We start from the raw sequence: 6,171 nt of genomic DNA, 5'->3' as shown, positions 1-6,171 counted from the left end.
AAGACCCTCTAGGGCAGTGTTTGTCAACCTTCCTAATGCTGTGACAGTCTGAGGTAGAAGTCATTCCAGGAAGGGAGAAGCTGCCTGACTGAATTTGAGAAGCTCAGAAGCCAGGTACATACAGTTCATCACCCCTGAAGCCTGACATGCAAGGAGAGTGCTCTTTTCCAAAGCAACTGTTGGCATTTTTGTGTTGGGAAGCACCTGTACACACACATTTCTGTTGTGTGTCTGCTCTGAGCAACCTTACTTCTCACCACAGGACTACACTGACACATGTAGGATTTCCCATAATTCTCATCATCTTGCTCTTCTGGCCAATCAGCAGAGAGGAAAGGCAGGACCAAGTCTGGTTGCTTAGAGACCTCTGGAGAAGCCCACCTGTAATAAGAAAAGCTATTTCCTGCCTAGATGCCAGGCTCCATGCTTGAATAACAAAGAAAGGAAACAGACCTCACAGATGCTCAGAGTAAGATGAAGTGAGTTATATGGCTATTGATCTGAGGTTAGAAGGTACCAGGGGTTTGTGAGATACCCAGCTGTGCCTAGATGCATGTGCTGAGGGTTAGATCTGGCCTGTATTGTGAACATGGGCATTGTGGGGTTTAAATATGAAAAGGTCACATTACACATGACAGCTGGAGGCTTACCTTAGCACAGAGTCAAGAATCAGTTTAAAACTCACAAGTATAAAAGTACTCCTTAACTTGAGGAGCCCATTTATAAAGAAAACAGGATGAATGGAAAGTACAACAAGAAGGGGCACCTGTTCTAAAGGTTCTGGTGATGTTTTCAAGAGCTACTCTGCCTCATCTGACCAAGTCATTCTGTGCCATTGCTCTCAAAGTTACAATCATAGACCAATAGTTTATTAAAGGTAATAAGTGATTAGTTCCCATTCAATATAATGACATACCTATATATTCTTTTACATTCTTGAAGATAGGGATTACAGAGAAAGTCATTCCCCAAACTATAATCCTATCATGTCATTTCTGGACTTCAGCCAAGCTTTATATTTCAGAATTTAGCCACAATGTCCTCACTGCATTGATTCCTGTAGGAGTTCAGTTATGCAGAGTTCTTTATAGACTGTCCATAACAGATCATTACAGATTGCATTTCTTTGCTTAAGTTTACATTTCCCCAACCTCAACCACCATTTTCTCTATTTGGCCTATTTATACCGTAAGGTTTCGATTTTACCACATTTTTTTTAAGGAAACAATAATTTCTCTAGTATATTTTCTTGTTTATTATTTCTTTCCACTTTTTAAAGTAAACAAAAATTATTCTATGACTACAACAAACTAGAATGAGAAAAACATTAATCAGTTTTTCATTTTTATTATTTCAATTTTATTAGGTTCTTGCCTTCTTGTATGTTTGTGTACCATGTGCCTTTGGTATCCACAGAGGTCATAAGAGGATAACGAACTGCCAGCAGCTAGATTTACAGGTATTTGTGAGCTGTTATTTGCAGTCTGGTATTCACACAGAGGTCCTCTGGAAGAACAGCTAGTGCTCTTAACTGCTCAGCCATGTCTAGCAACCTACATGTGCTCACCACCAAGCTCCAAGTTGAGGTAGCTGCTCACCCATATTCCCATTTGCCACAAATGGGGCAGCAGAGTCACAGCAGGTACAAGTGGCCAGGACCCCTGCTGCCAGCTCAAGGAGGCTTCAGGGGGCAGTGGCATGGCACTGGTCAACAAGGAGAGCAAATTCTTAACTGTTTGTTCAGCAAGGACACAGATCACATCCAGCACTCCCTCCCCTTCACCTGCAGCAGCAGCAGCTGAGCAATGGCTCTCACATCACCTCCATGCACTACAAGACCAGGCTGTGCCAAGCATTCAAGAAGAGCAGCACATGCAAGTAAGGGGAGAAGTGCCAGTTCTCAGGGGGTTCCATGAGCTGTGCAGGCTCACTCGACTTCCATGAATAAGACCCGAGATGTGCTACACCTTCCACAGATCACCTCCTGCCCTCTGGTCCAGGCTGCCATATCATCCAGACAGCAGAGAAGCTGCAGCCAGAACCATTGTGGGAAGTTGTGGAGTTGGGGCACCTCTACAATCGTGTGAGCTGTGACTGTGTTAGGTAACAAAGTGCATATTTTTAAAAGCCAGGTGGTCATATCTGCTTTTGAGATTTATGAAACCATGGGTCTCTTACTCGAGAGAAATGAAGCAGAGTTTAAAAAATGTCAGTGGTCACTAATGATAAAATTGAAACGAATACACAGATATTTGTGGACTAAAATCTAGACTATGGCATTGACAAGTGAAAAAATGAATGAAAGTATAACATTCCATTTTTATGAAAAATAACACATCTCAAATTTTCCTTAAAGGCTAAAGAAAAGAGTAATTATCGACTCCAGGAACCAGAGGTCACACTGAAGAATTCTGATCACAGAAACGCTTGAACTGTTGCTTCTGCCTCTGCTTCCACTTCCACATCTGTTGCTGTTGCTCCTGCTTCTGCTGTTTCTACTTCTCATGCTTCTGCTTCCTCTCCAGAGGCTACAGCCTCTTCTGCAGCTGCTTCTGCTGCATGTGTTTACAGCTGTTGTTACTGCTGCTGTAGCACAAGGTAAATGAACCCACTCTACAAAGACATAGTGGGCATGCTAACAGCTAGGATTCTGTTATTAAGGAGGCAGGAGAAAAGGATAAGTAAGACCGTGACATGTGTTGAAAATAGATAATCATTTTTGACTTACAAAACCAATTCTCTGACATTCATCTGACATTCATGATGAACATATTTTACTGTGATGGGTTATACTCAAGGCCATAGTCAGGCATTTCCCAGTATCACAGTCATTTACATAGTTGGATCCCATTTCCACTTACATGGAAAACAATGTTATATAAACACAATCATCACAGCTGGCAAATGTGAGGGAAGCCCATTGCCTTGTCCTGTGGTTAGATGAATTCATCCACACAGAAGTCAGACTGCTGTTCCTCACCAAGAACCCACTTGCCTCCAGTTCCACTCACAGTACCTGCCAGTGTCTCCTGACACAGATAGATCTGGCTCCTGTTTCATCTCTGACTTGAACTTGGATTTTTATGTCCCTGTCCCTGCAGGCAAGTGACACTGAACACTTCAGCATTTTCCTATTCTTGATTTTTTATTTTTGGTCTAGCTTTTCTTTACTTTTTTTCAAAGTTTTTTTTAAGACTTTTTTTTTTATTCATTTAAAATACCAACCACAGATCCCAGTGGAGGAGAGCTGCTGACTGATTCCTGTGAATGCTGTCCTTTGGAACCCTGTGTTCTTGATGTGGAAGTGACTGATTTAAAAGTGTATACTTAGTGAGGGGTTCTGCTGGGAGTTTGTTCCTGATGATAGGCTTGTCCTGTCTGAGCTGAGAGTGGAAGGCATACAGCAGAGGAAGGAGGAGAGCTCGCACTCATGGTATGTATCCTTGCAGGAACTTTACCTGATCACATGAAATGCTGTGATTTGCATGTGCTCTATCTATTGTTTATATTCTAACATAATCGAAAAGTATGGCTGCTGTGGTTAAAATGTTCAAGAAGAATTTAATGCCAAGACTTTGAATTATTATGTGTTGTTTAATACATGAAACCCTTGAAAGAGCATGCGAGTGAGCCTTCTGTGGGTGCTGCCTTTGTTAATTGTGGATTCTACATAATAAAATCAATAACCATAAGCTGGTAAAGGAAAGAGAATGAAAGGAGCTGAAAAAATCCTTTAGCAATTTGTGGGCCATAGTTTAAAAAGACTTGTTTCTGTGGCCATTTAAAGTCCCAGTGATGAAGGACATTATTTTACAAGCTGTTCCTGATTGTAGCACCTATCTCCATCTCCATCCTCCTTTCTCTAGGTGGAAGAGATTCACATACAGAGAGGCTAAACTGCCAACCACATAACAGAGCATTTCATGAGTGTCCCTGCTGTCTCCTCCTTGGACTTCTGGCTTTTGCTCTCTTTTCCTCAGATCTGAACTCTGTCCCAGTAGCTGTGGTTATTGCAGTTCCTGGGCCGAGACCTTAGTCTTCTTCTATAGCCTTTGAAGTTGCTCAGAAGGGGCTGTCACATGTCCTAGGAAGAGAAGGACAAAATCAAAATGACTTTTCCCTTCTAATTGTTCTATTTATTTCTGAAGAAGGAAGTTTGTCAAAGACCTAGAAATCTTGCTGAAGAAGCACAGAATTAGAGGGCAACCAAGAGGTCTTCACAGGTGTGTGTGTGCATCAACCCTAGGGCTAATCTCTGGCCTAAGGTAACCAGTGGACATTGCCACTCATATCTAACATCCCCCATTACCTGGTAGTTAAGGTGCTTCTCTGGTCTGACCTTTAAGGAGCTTCTCCTGACCTCCAAAGAAGGAAATAGCATAAGGTTGATATTCATCTTTAGGATAGTGACTTCAGAACCATTTCCCCATATCCCCAAATTTTAATAGTCAAGAAACCCATAGAACAGTACATTACATTGAAGTTAATGTTGCTTTATTTTATAGATGAGAAGAATTTAGAACAGCACTTGAGAGGACAAGACACTACCCAGAGCCATTTCTTTTATGAGACAGGGTTTCTCTGTGTAGCTTTTGCACCTTTCCTGGAACTCACTTGGTAGCCCAGGCTGGCCTGGAGCTCACAGGAACCACCTGCCTCTACCTCCCAAGTGCTGGATTAAAGGCGTGCACCACCACCGCCTGGCCCCAGAGCCATTTGTTAACAAGGTGATAATGTTTGAGTCAGTGGGTGTCTCTGTGTCTTTTAAAATCTGTGATAGGGAAACATATGTTGGGTTCAGGAAAAAACAGGATCTCCTGCTCTGGGACAGATTGCTGTTGAGCATGTCATGAATTGCTTTCATATCTCACTGACTTGTGCAAACCCCTGTGTCACATGGTGGTTTATTAGTATCTTCTTTACATTAATTTCCCAAGCACAGCAGGGCAAGAATTGATTTTAGCTCACTGGTCCACTAATAGTCCATTTTGGGGATATCAAGGCAGGAACTCAGTCACATCACATCCACAGTCAAGAGCAGAGAAATACAAATGCATCCATGCTGCCTGCTTGCCTCTGCATATGCTCCAGCTTCTTCACTGTTACACAGTTCAGGTCCCAGCAATGAAGTGGTTCTGCACACTTTAGGGTGAGATCTCCATCTGATTAACAATCTATAAATCTCCAACAGATGTGCTCAAAGCCAACTTTATCTAAAGAATTCCTCATTGAGACTCTCTCTTCCCAGGTGACTCTAGTTTGAGTAAGCATCAGAATAATTAAAAACTAACACTCACACTGCCCCAGCATCATTGTTATGCTTCATGGCTATAGGTAACATGAAAGAGAAAATTTTAAATGAGCTAGCAACATTGAACAACCTCAGTAGACATTTCAGCCATTTGGTGTCCTTCCTACAAACCCAAAGAACTCTGATTTCTGTTTCTCTTGCTTGCTTTTTAGCCATTTCTGTAAGCCCCTAGTGATTCACCGAGCTATTCCAAAGACCTGATAGCTAGAAGAACTAAAGATATACCACAGTGCTTCACAGGTAAAAATCATTTGAGCTGTTACTAAGTCTTGTGGAAGAAAGACATCAAATGAAACATCACTGTTCCTGGTTGTAGACCAGCAAGGTAGATATCCAGTGTGTTCAGGATCTTTCTCCCTCCTCCAGATTGATCAAATCCTTCCCAAAACCTGTATTGAGGTGATATTGTCCCCTGTGTAGACAAAGATGATAGTGCTGGTCAGAGGAGCAGGGTTATTACTCCAGAGGGGCAGAACAAGGTAAAATGTGCAAGGAGTCAGTTCCCTGCTGAGCAGAATGTCAGCTACTGTTTTCTCAGGTCCAGACAGGAAGAGGTAGGGCTCCTTCTATCAGGAAAATTTTTCTTAAAGTTTTCTCAATGATGGAATGTTCACCTGGTATCTCCTGAAATGAATTAGCTTCAATGAGCGCTCTGCAAAATCCTTTGATATAGGCTTTCCAATGTGAGGTCTAGTATAGTGTTCATGACTGTGAGTAGTAGTCAGATTTAATAAAGTAGTGCACTCTAGCAGTCCTGGTCCCCTGCTTGGGTACTAATCATTTCATCCATCCCTTGATTAGTATCTGGTAATTTTTACTGTAATAGTAGTAATTTTACTAATCATAGAGACCATATTTGA

At 41.9% G+C, this 6,171-nt stretch overlaps 1 long non-coding RNA gene across 3 annotated transcripts; it reads left to right on the top strand.

Moving 5' to 3' along the window:
- Positions 1–323: 323 nt before the first annotated feature.
- LOC119087171 lies at positions 324–5,943 on the top strand. 3 transcript variants are annotated; one of them, XR_005090615.1, is made up of 4 exons: positions 324–479; positions 1,367–1,459; positions 1,977–2,598; positions 3,231–4,632. It is a non-coding gene; the product is annotated as an uncharacterized LOC119087171 (long non-coding RNA). The 3 variants fall into 3 exon arrangements; XR_005090614.1 differs by lacking the exons at positions 324–479; positions 1,367–1,459 and adding an exon at positions 5,477–5,943 and having other exon boundaries at positions 1,476–2,598; positions 3,231–3,433; XR_005090613.1 differs by lacking the exons at positions 324–479; positions 1,367–1,459 and having other exon boundaries at positions 1,477–2,598; positions 3,231–3,433; positions 4,149–4,632.
- Positions 5,944–6,171: the final 228 nt, after the last annotated feature.

Source organism: Peromyscus leucopus, unplaced genomic scaffold (assembly GCF_004664715.2).
Source record: "Peromyscus leucopus breed LL Stock unplaced genomic scaffold, UCI_PerLeu_2.1 scaffold_1711, whole genome shotgun sequence".
Classification (NCBI taxonomy): Eukaryota; Metazoa; Chordata; class Mammalia; order Rodentia; family Cricetidae; genus Peromyscus; species Peromyscus leucopus.
The sequence above is the reverse complement of the archived record's forward strand: the minus strand, read 5'-3'. Positions and strand labels throughout refer to the sequence as shown.